This window comes from Microcaecilia unicolor, chromosome 10, assembly GCF_901765095.1.
Source record: "Microcaecilia unicolor chromosome 10, aMicUni1.1, whole genome shotgun sequence".
NCBI lineage: Eukaryota > Metazoa > Chordata > Amphibia > Gymnophiona > Siphonopidae > Microcaecilia > Microcaecilia unicolor.
Genome location: NC_044040.1, coordinates 203,020,783 through 203,033,754, shown reverse-complemented (window position 1 = coordinate 203,033,754; position 12,972 = coordinate 203,020,783). Strand labels below are relative to the sequence as shown.

Here is a 12,972-nt window from a genome sequence, read left to right as displayed (position 1 = left end):
CAAAACTCTGCACCCATCTAGCTTCAGACTTCTTTTGGATATTTGTGAGTGATATGGACTTTTGACCCAAGCTGACAGGGTAATTTATGGGCATTGGCCTGCTTTGATAATTGTAATAAATATAAATGTGGTTCAGGGGGATGAGGAAGAATAGGCTTTTTTGAAGTAGCTGTGGTCCAACGGCAGCTAGGCCAAAAATTTGCAGTCCGCTAATGAACGAGGCTTATAGGCTTCCTATTGAGGTTCGCATAAACAGTCAAGATATTGACTCTCTTCTAAGCTTAGGGAGTGGACAGGGACCACACTATTTGCAGGAAATGTTAACCGTGTTGAAGATGGTGAAATTTAACTATAGTAAGGATAAAACCGATGTGGAATTATGCTTCGCTGTCCAGATAGTTACCCAGATTATTATGATTGCTGTGTTTGATTTTTATTGTGTATGTGGGTGACTGTGGTGGTCATATGTATGAATCATGATGAGCATTTTTGTGGAAGTGGTGGTCTAAGAATTGGTAGTAAATAAATATAGAAGTAGCACTGTTTTTTTCTAAAATTTGCTACTTGTAGCATGTCAATGTACACAAATAAATCTGTTATATTCGTATAAACGGCACCTGAAGTTTCTAAATGTACTCTCAAATGTGCTACAGAGATGAAGCTGTAATTTGAAAGAATAAATTTACATAGTAAATTACAGCAGATAAAGGTCAGCAGTATCCATATAGTCTGCCCAGTAAGGTGGTAATTTTCAAAATTGTGCATTCATATTACATTACATTTCTCAGACAATGAACACACTTCAGGGCACGTTTTAACCGAAAGGTGGCAGCACTTTCCTTCTCTCTCTCTCACAAGCGTTTTAAGATACATGGCTGTATAAATCATGCTACAGAAAGACAAATTCCTTACTTTGAAGTACTGACAGTAGGGCCTAACCTCTATCTCCTCTGATGAAGTGCAAGCAGGGGGATCAGTGGACAGTTAAAAAAAAAAAAAATCAGCTCTTTATCCCCAAAGATCTGGAGCTGAAATCCCTGCTAGAACAGGAGGGTTGGTTTGACAGGGGATGCGTAGAGACGTTCTATCATACAGTACTGTCAGTTTCTATATGTGTGTGAAAACAGGAAATGCAGATATAAAATACCTGATTAAAATGCACTTAACCGCTTTAAATAATTTATTGCTACGAATCTAGGGCATTGTACTTTTTTTGTACTGTATTGTAGTTGAGAAAGTTTTATTTCTCAACAGTGAAATATTCTACAAACCTGTTACTCTATGTGGGTCAGTAGGCTAATCATGATTGCTTCTGTATCATTTTCATTTTGCTTTGTATATAGTCACTTACTGTCTCAAGAGAATGTAATACGTGTTATCACTCGTACTGTGGTGGTAGTGAATGAAAAGTATATGGTTCAAGTTCGTTCTAATTAATTTGTGATATACTCTTACTGACATGTACGTTACATTTACCACTACCATTACCTGCAGATTTTGTAACCTTTACATCCCTTGGACTTTTACAATTCAATGTGCAGTTTGTATAGGAGTGGAGAGAAAAAGGGTGAAGGAGAGTTAAAAAAAAAAAAAAAACAACCCAAGGAATTAACTGGGCTTTGAGAAAGCCAGGAGGACTGCCAAGCAGATTATCATCTCACTCCTTTTGAATTGTGCCTAGATGAATTGTCTCAGGCCAGGTCATCCACTGAGCAGTGCTGGCTTGGCTTTACAGCTAGGCTCAAGTTATAGCAATTATTCACTCCTTGCAAGTCGCTCTCAGACTTTTATTTATGGACCAGTTGGAGTGACTGCACTTTTGTGTTGGAATTTTGAAAATATATTAATAATTTAAAAAAAACGCCGGATATTAAAGGTAGTAAGCATAAAGGCTCTACTTTTGTTGGTTAAAGCTAACATCCAGACTACATGTCATGGGCTTTGGTTCCCAATCTTTTGTGTTCCTACCATTTTGTAGTGCATGTAGCTATATATTTTGATTAGTGCTTCTGATTTTCGATTATAACTGAAAAAAAAATTGCCTTTTCCTTGGGTGCTCTGGTGACATTACCTGCCAACTGCTGTCACTGCAGAATGACAGGCCTGCTGTAGCATTGTGTCATCACAGCAGCAGGAACTTGTGCCTTTTCACTTGCTGTTGTCTGCTTCTTTCCTGGTTCTTCTTTCTGCATTAGAGAGGGTTTAAGATGTGAGAACAGGCACGTGTGCATTCTCATGAGAAACAGGAAGTGCCTGTTTTTGTGTTTCAGATCCTTCCTGTGGTGCCGGTGGCAGAGCTGGTGAATCACAGCAAAAGCACAAGCTCCGGCTGCTGTGTCACAGGGGAAGGCTGATCCTGGGGCTGGTGGTTGCAGGTGCTGGGAATGGAGGTGGGAGAGTGGTGCTGTCAGCATAAAACCACTTGAAATTGTGTTTTGGGTCATTAAAAGCCACACTTTTATTTATTTATTTATTTTTTAGTTCACTACTGCCCCAGTAAACTTCTGCTTTCCTTAGAGGCTGACCAAATTTCAGTTTCAGCTTTGGCACTGAAAATGGCCTTAAATTTGGATTTCTTTTGGACAAAAATGCCAGTGCATTTTTGGCTGAAACTGAAACTCTGCTGTGCAGCCTCCACTCCCCCCTCACCTCCTGGAACTACACATTGGCCCAATCCCCCCTCTTGGAATCACACATAGGCCCGAGCTCCCCCCACCCATCCTTCTGTATCGCTGATGATCTAGAGGGGGCAGAAACGATCCCCAGTTGCACCTGCCTATGCTAGCTCCTCTGACAAAATGGCTGCCAGGAATGCTGTGGGAGGTCCCATTAGGTGTTTTGTCAGCAGAGCTGGCATGGGCAGGAACAATTGGAGATCTCTCCTGCCCCGATTAGCCAGAGTGGGGGGGGGGGGGGGGGGGAAGGAGGGAGGGAGGTGGCTGTTCATGTTCAGGGGCTGGGCTAATTTTGGCTTCAGGCTTCAGCTGAAATTTGAATGCAAAATCTGGTTGCAGATTCAATTTTGGCCAAAACCAAAATAAAAAATATCTGGCTTTGGTCGCCCTCTAGTTTTCCTGATTCTAAGAAAGCACCTAATTACCTCAAAAGCAAGCCCTTAAACTTCCAAACGATAAACCCTTAGGATCAAAGTTTGGAAGGTGAAAATGTTGGTATAGAGAGAGTTAATGGTGGGTTCTTTGTAAGTTGTTTTTTTTGTTTCATTGCAAAGGATATTTAAGTGTTTATTTCAGGAGCTTTATTCATGTTTTGGATGTCTGAAAATTGGTATTTAGACATCCATATTTTGTGGACATCTAAATGCTGATTTTATAAAGTCAGGATATGGACATCCAAAACTGCTGTACGTCATATGGCAAGGGGGTGGGGTATGGTCTTGGGTGTGTTTTGGGTGGGACTAGGGAGGGGCCAAAAGTTGAATGTCCAACTCCGATTACAGACCTGGTACTTGGCACATCCAAGTTACAGGAAGGTGCTCCAGTTGATCATTTTTCCACTGAATAAAGTAAGGGAAGTCACAGTAGTTATCTTCATTTCCCTGAAGGGCTCACAAATTTAAAAAAAAAAAAAAAAAAAAAGGAAAGAAGAGACAACAAAAATTATGAACAGCTGCAGTTGGAATTGAACCTGCAGCAACCTCTGGTTCTCAGCAGGCTGCTCTAGCCATTAGGCTACTCTTTCAGATAGACATCTTTGTGGCCATTTTATAATATGGACCTTCCTGTGCTACTACACAGACATCCAGGCCCCTTGTTGACGATCTCAGTTTATCAAATGGATGTTCATGCTGGACCTAGGCAGCACTTGGGACATCCATTTCTCATGGTTTTTTTAGGACATGCTGTAGGTCAGCAGATCCTGTTCTAAAATACATGAGAAATGATTGTCCGTCTGTAACATAGAGACATGGACGTTCTTTCTAAAATGCTGATCTTAGTATTGCTGGGTAGGGCACAGCACCACTCAAATACTTCTGGCTTGTTCAATTGCCATGTTAGAAGTAACTAAGATGAAAGTTAACAGTTGTGCTGCATAGATGTGAGAGCTATGCTTTTTATGAATGAGTAAAGTATTTGCGTTCTTTTAGAAACGTTTGATAATTTTATGTAGTTATTGTAATATGTTGTGACCTGTACAAATAATGTGTCTTCTTTTCCAGAGCTGAATAATGTATGTATATTTAGATTGTGCTTGCCCCACAAGATCCATTACAGATTTTTGCTGTTGTGCAAAATATCTCTTGTGCAGCAGTTTTCCATTGTACTTTGTTCTGTAATTTTTCTTTTTTTTTTATTAATGCTGTTAACTGGTATTCATATGTGTCATGTATATGTCATTGTATATACCGTATTTTTCGGGCTATAAGACGCACTTTTTTCCCCCAAAATTTGGGAGGAAAATGGGGGGTGCGTCTTATAGTCCGAAGGTAGCGTTTTTGGACCGCCGTCCCGTACTTACACGATGCCATGTTCCCTGGTGGTCTAGTGACGTCGGGGCAGGAAAGAGCCCCCTCTTTCCTGCCCATCGCGCTGCTCTCCGTGCTCCTCACTGCTTTCTGACAGTCTCGGCGAGATTCAAAATGGCCGCCGAGATTTGAATCCATGCTCCTCACTGCTTTCTGACGGTCTCGGCGAGATTCAATTCTCGGCGGCCATTTTGAATCTCGCCGAGACCGTCAGAAAGCAGTGAGGAGCACGGAGAGCAGCGCGATGGGCAGGAAAGAGGGGGCTCTTTCCTGCCCCGACGTCACTAGACCACCAGGGAACATGGCATCGTGTAAGTACGGGACGGCGGTCCAAAACTCGGACAAGACGCACCAGAGCACCTAGGTTTTAGAGGAGGGAAAAAGGAAAAATTTTTTTTTCCTATTTCCCTCCTCTAAAACCTAGGTGCGTCTTATGGTCCGGTGCGTCTTATAGTCCGAAAAATACAGTATGTAAAGATATTTGCTTATTAGTTAAGCAAATTTATCTTGTTGAGAGCTTGGTAGGAGTCCGAGTGTGTTTTTAAAGCACATTGGGTATGTCTGAAAGAAGTACGTTCCTGTGACTTGACTAAGGCACTTTTTGTATAAAGGTTAGCTTTATCACACTGTTTAAACTGAACTTGTGCACAGATTTAAAAAAAAAAAATGATAAGGCCAGTATTTTTTGTTATGTCATCTTTTAGGCTTTTCTTCTTAAGGGAGATGATTATCTGCCACCTCGGACATGTGGATGGCATTGTGAATTCTCGCTGGCCAGAGGTCTGGAAGGACACCTCTTTGAATCAGCCCTCAACACTGCTTGTTAAGCAGATAAGAGGTCGCCACTGTAGTGATCACCACCTCCCCCCCCCCCCTTACAATATGAACGTTCCTTTTCCTTGATGCACCCATGCTTAGTGGGCTTCAGTGGCAGGTATGGATCTCATCGTGGATCCTCCTTCATCACAATGAGCAGCACTGCAGTCTGAGTCAAGGAGTTTATGTAGGGTCTGGTACCCTTTCAAGAGAGCTTGAAAATGGTACTTGAAATCTGCTGTAAAGAATAAACGTGGGAAGCACCCAAAGAAAATTGTACCCCTTGTGTACTGTGCAGTAGGTCAGAACTAGGGATTGATGTTTGTTCTGATTTGTTTAAATGCACTACAGTTGTTTTTGAAATTCATTTAAAGCAACAGTATTAATTTAATTTTATTTTTTTATACTGCCCGCAAGTCCAAACGCTGCCGAAGTGGTATACATTCAGGTACTATAGGTCATTTTCTATCCCTGGAGGATTCAGTCTTTCTGTACCTGAGACAGTGGAGGGTTTAGGTGAGTTGCCCAAGATCACAAGGACTTGCATTGGGGTTTGAACCAGGCTCCCCAGAATCTCACTAACTGCATTTATCAAAATGTCAAGTTGTTAAGCCTTCACATTGGATTTTTTTTTTAAGCCAAAATGAAACATTCAACTGACTAAACCAAACTTCTTTTCTGGGGTACTCATTTTATTCTTGGGTCATCTATTTATTTGCCATACTAGGTTTCATCTCTTCCATTTTTATCAAATTTGGGAGGAGTGTGTATTTATTGATAGAGTAGTTCTGTTTGCTGTATGAATTTGTAAAATACTGCACAACACATAAAAGGGTATGATTTAATTTTGCAGTATGGACTAGTTAATATTTCATAGTGACATGACTGAGTAGCTTGGTGAGCAGACTTTTCAAGCACAGACCTGCTGAAATGTAAGCGTGCTTTTGTTCTCCTACTGTCTCTTTTTTTCCCCTGAGTTCAAAGATATTCCAGCACCGCTGGTTTGAAGTTTACATGGTATGGTGGCTGCAGTTATATAGAACTTTATACTGCTGAATTTAGATATGGTTGCCCTAAGGTCCAAAATAACTCTTGAAGACAAGTCTTCTCAGTGCAGATACACTAAGCATCAAGATACTTAGGGCTCCTTTTACAAAGCCACGCTAGCAATTCCCGTGTGGCAAATGTGGTGAAGCCAATAGGATTTGAATGGGCTTTGTTGCATTTAGACTGCAAAAAGACTGGAGTAAGCCAGCCACCATGTCCAAGAAGACTGAAGTCAGTTCTTCAAAAGAGATGTGCTGACACACCAACCCAACAGGGGTCGTGTTTCAACATGCAAAGTCTTCGTCAGGGGTTCTTTAGAGCCAGCAAATCAATATAAAATATGGTCACATTCAAAATGCCTTTAACAATAATAAAACTTGCAGCATCACTGCGGTACGCGTCTTCAAAGTTCTACATTCAAAATTGTCGATTTAATAATCAGCGGTGATTTTTGAATGTAGAACTTTGAAGATACATAGTGCTGTGATGCTGTGAGTTTTATTATTGTTAGTCACTTTGAGACCTTCTTTTATATTTGATTTGCTGGCTCTAAAGAACCCCTGACAAAGGCTTTGTATGTTGAAACACGGCACGGCCTGTGTTGGGTTGGTGCATCAACATATCTCTTCTTGAACATGGTGGCTGGCTTACTCCACACTGTATTTGCAGTCTATGTAATTTTGTAGAAAATGTGTGTTCTCTGTTCCTCTTTGTTGCATTTGTCATGTAGAATTGATAGTGTAGCTTTGTAAAAGGAACCCTTCGTATAGTATAGCATGCACTGTACTGGTCTATAACATTTAATTCACTGTTTCTCCTGCCTTGTCCCAGGTGTGTCCATTGGTGAGTCCTCAAAGACCGGGCTTCATAGAACTACTAAAAATAATAGATGACTTTTCACTAGTGAAAATCAATGCTGCATAATTGTATATTCTGTATTTTTATAGAGAATGGATGTAATCTGTAATAAAAGTTTCTGAAAAATGAATGGTTTTCTTCTATTAGAAATCCCTTACAAGTCTGGAATCTCTTATTTTGGTTAAATTAAAATTATAATGATTTTTGTTTTTTGTTATCTTACTTTTTTTTGGCGCTCTAATGGGCTCATCTCAGCCATTTTTGCAGTAAAAACTCCACTGTCCAGCATGCATGGAGAGTAGATTTGTTGTTGAAAGCTGCCTTGTTCCAGTCCTTCCCAAGTAGAGGTAGACAGAGCACCAGACAATGCAAAGAAGAGCTATTCTGCTCCTTAATTCAGCCTATCCCTCTTTTCCCTTTTAAGGAACATGAAGGGAGGAGTGACACTGGAGTGGAAAGAGCACAGAGCAATGCAAAGAAGAGCTATTCTGCTCCTTAATTCAGCCTATCCCTCTTTTCCCTTTTAAGGAACATGAAGGGAGGAGTGACACTGGAGTGGAAAGCGCACAGAGCAAAGTAAAGAAGAGCTACTCTGCTCCCTAATCCAGCCCCTCCCTCCTGTCCTTTTAAGGAACATGAGGGGGGGAGGGATGACAGTGCGTGGGACAGAACAAAGCAGGTACATTGAACACTAATCCAACACCTCCCCACCTTTTATTTCCCTCCACTGCCGAATAATGGAGCTTTTACTGTAGTTAGACTGTACCGTTTGTTTCACCTGTAGTTTTAAATTGTGGTGATGTTTTGGATTATCATGTGTGTCTGCTATGGCATTAAAGTGTTCCTTTACGGACCTAAACTCTATTTCATGGCACCAAAGGGATCCATATAACCATTGTTTCCATTGTTAATGTGTCATTTTTATAAAATAACTTGTTCAAAAGGAGAGCAAGTTATGTGTAACAACCAGAAACAACCTAGTAAAACTTTGCTGATTGAAGGACTTGTAAAGCTATATTTTCTGTTTATATCATATTCCTAATTTGTAAGGAATTTATGTATCTGGGGAATTAAAAGATAACATTTGCTCTGTGGCTTAGTGTCCTTTTTTTATTTTTAAAATATGTTTGGAAATAGCTTAGTGCAGTGCTGGAAATCTTTCATTGATAAGGAGCCCTAGATGAAGAGTTGGTTCATTTTAGCTGTAGTCTAATAAAGCAAGGTCCTTTTCTTTTGGAAAAAGTGTTGAAAGTTGTGTGCATAAATTCAGTGTTAACGCATATTTAATCTTAAGAAGCCTATTTTATACCTATGGGTTTCTTAGCATTTAGCATGTGCTAAGCTTTAGTAAAAGGGCCCCTTGGTTACCTACTCAACCATGTTCTGTCCTCAAAATTCAAAACGTTTTTGCCTCTGGAGTGAAACTGGTTTCCACTAAGAGACCCTGGAGCTGTATTGTAACAACGCAAGAAAGCGAAGTGTGTACCAGTTTAAACTGAAAATTCAAGTTCAGTTTTTGTAGATGAAGGAATTTTTGACTAAGACTAAAGCATTTTTCTTCCACCCCTTTTTTTTTTAGTATCCATACAAACCAATAGATACGCACCAAAACACTCTATCCCGAAGTCTCTTCTCCCGTATCCTCACCACCCTTAAAACCCTACCCACAAATAAGAATGTTAGACCTTTATGTTCCCTCGATATTGTTTGTCCCCCTCTCAACTCACCACTGTTATCTTCTGATGTTCTATTCCCAAATGATATCCTGTATTTACTCTGTCTTCTATAACTCATCATAATGTAATCCATAATCGTACTGTAACCAATTGTACTTCCATCATTCTCAAAAGTATTGTAAGCCACACTGAGCCCGCAAATAGGTGGGAAAATGTGGGATACAAATGCAAATAAATAAATAAATAAGAAAGCTCCAGTGTGTATGACACTCACTATTGACCTGGACTACTTTTTGTTTTGATACTGGCTAGATAAGCTTAAATACTGCATGTGCAGGTTCCTCTGGCCTTTGCTGACATAACACAGTTCTGAAATCCTTTAATGCCCATTAAGAACTCTCTTAGTTGAGTTTGCATATTCTGTTATCTCTTCCACCTAAGCATTTACTGTTTGTTTTCATCATACTCTGTTTATTCAGATACATAGAAATCAAGAATACAAAAAGGTAAGGTGAAATTCCCATTAAAAGCTTTAATTCTCAGAAATACAACAAAGTTTATTGCACAAAATCTTTTTAAAATGGAAAATCAGATATCATAACCACTATAATAAACAAACAACCATCTTCAGACATCTAATCATTTGGATTCTACGTATGGTGCCACTTGTATTGCAGCTTAGTAAACTTGGGTGTAAGGCAGCAAAAATTTAAAGATGCATAAGGATGTCATCTGTACATGTGCTTACATTGTCATCTTGCGTACGGCATGGCATGTGACTATTATGGCTGCTGAAGAAGCCTGAGCCCAAACAAGTTGTGGAATTTTGGCAATAGTGTGTTGAACTGTTTTTTTTTTTTTTTTTTTTGGCATTTGTACCCCGCGCTTTCCCACTCATGGCAGGCTCAATGCGGCTTACATGGGGCAATGGAGGGTTAAGTGACTTGCCCAGAGTCACAAGGAGCTGCAGTGGAAATTGAACTCAGTTCTCCAGGATCAAAGTCCACTGCACTAACCACTAGGCTACTCCTCCATTCATTCCACCAATAAGAGCAAACCTCATCAGTGATGTCACAATGGCTTGATTGCCCGATACTTGGCTTACTTCTGATATTGTGATGTCATAAGGGAAAGGGAAATGGGACTTGATATACTGCCCCTTTCTGAGGTTTTTGCAACTACATTCAAAGCGGTTTACATATATTCAGGTACTTATTTTATACCAGGGGCAATGGAGGGTTAAGTGACTTGCCCAGAGTCACAAGGAGCTGCAGTGGGAATTGAACTCAGTTCCCCAGGATCAAAGTCTGTTGCACTAACCACTAGGCTACTCCTAGGGGAGAGAAAACAGATATTACCTTCAAAAACTATGAAAACACCTTGTAAGCCACACTTTTATTTTTGATCTGGTGTATAGGCCAATAGGACAGGGCTTCCCAAACTTCCCAGCTGGTTGGGTTTTCAGGCTATCCACAATGACTACATGTGATAAAATTTCATAAATTGGAAATTCAGTATATGCTAATCAATTTTTTGCATAGTCGTGGATATTTTGAAAACCTGATTGACTGGGGAGTCTGGGAAGGGATCGCCAGAACAAGTTTGGGATGTATGGAGGAAGTACCCTTTTATTTCTCTGACTCAAAAGACAATAGATTTTAGTTGGGATATAGCAGCCAAACAGTAACTGGACAAACATCCCTTATCATAAAAGCAACCTGGTACAGGTGAGCCATATCCTACCTCCATTCTCCTCAATTTAGTGGACTGAAGCCTCATCCTGTTTAAAGGTTTTAACTTCTTCCAAACCTTGCATTAAAAATACAAGAAAAACATAGGGAAATTTCTACCAAAACCAGGTTCAAAAAAACAAACATGAGGGCTGAATTTGTGGCCATGTGAATGGTGCTGTAGAAATATATGACAGATGGGGTGGGGTGTTTTTGTCAGAGGCTGAAGGTAATATATATCACTTCCAGCTGGAACTAGACACATAGAAATATGACAGCAGATAAGGGCCAAATGGCCCATTCAGTCTGCCCATCCTCAGTAACTACTAACCCTTTCCTAAGGGATCCCACTTGCCTGTACCATGCTTTCTTATATTCTGACACCGTCCTCGTCTCCATAACCTCCACGTGTCCACCACCCTTTCAGTGAAAGTATTTTCTTAGAATCCTCTTAACTTCATTGTATGCCGCCTCATTCCAGAGTTTTCATTCATTTGAAAAAAAGCTCACCTGTACATTGATGCCACTGAGGTATTTAAATGTCTCTATTATATCCCCTCTCTCCCAGCATATACATGTTGAGGTTCCTAAGCCTGGCTCTATATGTTTTATGACAGAGACTGCTTACTAATTTTGTAGCCACACCGTGGATCAACTCCATCCTGTTTATATCGTTCTGTAGGTGCGGTCTCCAGAATTGCACTGACCTGGTTCTTTTCATTGCGAGCCAGATGAACATCTCCTGTGGACTGAATATGGCTCACAGGACATAGTTCATTCACCTCTGTTCTAACAAATATTTAAAGGTTTTGAGAAAGGAAGCTTCTAATAAAAGAGATTATCAACAATAAGGATAAGACTTTTCACTGCTTCTGAATGACAACAGGATTGGGTTCTCATTGGTGCATGCCAAGTTCCAGGCCTGTGCGACTCCTTGATGTGAGGAGCCAGGTTGCCAATTGGGCAGTTTTCTGTGATGCGCTGCGGGAAATTTTTGCCCGCTGCAGGTCGCGGTTTTTTGGGCTGGTTTTTGTTTTTTTTCGGTGGTTTTTGTGTGGTTTTTCGGGCCGTTTTGGGCGGGGCTAGTGATGTTTTGGGCGTGGCCATGACGGAGGAGGCGGGGCCGATGATGGCGGAGGCGGGGTTGATGATGGTGGGAGCCGGGTTGATGACAGCGGGGGTGGGGGTGTGAACTTTTGGGGCGGGTTTCGGGGCCGAGTACCTGGCAACACTGGCGAGGACTTCAATTTTTTAATTACTGTCAAGTATCTACATTTGATTACATTTCATGATTAAGGGGCCTATTTACTAAAGGTTTCTTCTTCTTCTTTTGTGTCTGTGTGAAAAAAGCTTAGTAAATGGTTTCCTAAGTGTGGCAGAATAAATATTGGTTTTCATGAAAGAGAAAAGTTGTTAATCTCTTTACCAGCTCGTAAGAGTCTTATATAAATGTGACAACTTTTGTTTGATAAACACAAGCAACATGGCTATAAAATCTCTCATATAAGGATCCGTTTACTAAAGTGCAGTAAGACTTTGCACATGGAGGGCAATTCTAGAAAGGGGCAACCCAACAGTTAGCACACAGTCTTTGCATTTAGGGGGGAAATGATCAATGTGGGCTACCGTTGAGATGTGTTATTTTATTAACCCCAGTTATTAGTAACTAGGGGGGATGATACCCAAAGGTCTGGTGCTTAAGCCAACAGTGCAGACCCCATAGTGCAAAAACAATGCAGAATCTTTGCTCTCCAATGCTCAAAGAAAATGATATTCAAATTAGACGACTTCCCTATGAAGAAAGACTAAGGAGGCTAGGGCTATACAGCTTGGAGAAGAGACGGCTGAGGGGAGACATGATAGAGGTATATAAAATAATGAGTGGAGTGGAACAGGTGGATGTGAAGCTTCTGTTCACGCTTTCCAAAAATACTAGGACTAGGGGGCATGCGATGAAACTACAGTGTAGTAAATTTAAAACAAATCGGAGAAAATTTTTCTTCACCCAACGTGTAATTAAACTCTGGAATTCGTTGCCGGAGAAAGTGGTGAAGGCGGTTAGCTTAGCAGAGTTTAAAAAGGGGTTGGACGGTTTCCTAAAGGACAAGTCCATAAACCGCTACTAAACGGACTTGGAAAAATCCAAAATTCCAGGAATAACATGTATAGAATGTTTGTACGTTTGGGAAGCTTGCCAGGTGCCCTTGGCCTGGATTGGCCGCTGTCGTGGACAGGATGCTGGGCTCGATGGACCCTTGGTCTTTTCCCAGTATGGCATTACTTATGTACTTATGTACTATGAAACCAAAAGCAAGGAGGAGGAATGTGACCTCATTAGCAGCCATTTTAGTATATTTAAGTA

The 12,972-nt window shown here is 40.7% G+C and overlaps 1 protein-coding gene across 3 annotated transcripts in view; it reads left to right on the top strand.

Moving 5' to 3' along the window:
• ZMAT3 (zinc finger matrin-type 3) overlaps positions 1-8,298 on the top strand; it is a 50,633-nt gene extending 42,335 nt beyond the window's left edge. For all 3 annotated transcript variants that reach the window (XM_030215933.1, XM_030215931.1, XM_030215932.1), the window contains one exon: positions 5,188-8,298. The gene's annotated coding sequence lies outside the window, so the exon portion shown is untranslated. The remainder of the gene's footprint in view (positions 1-5,187) is intronic.
• The last annotated feature ends 4,674 nt before the right edge of the window (positions 8,299-12,972 follow it).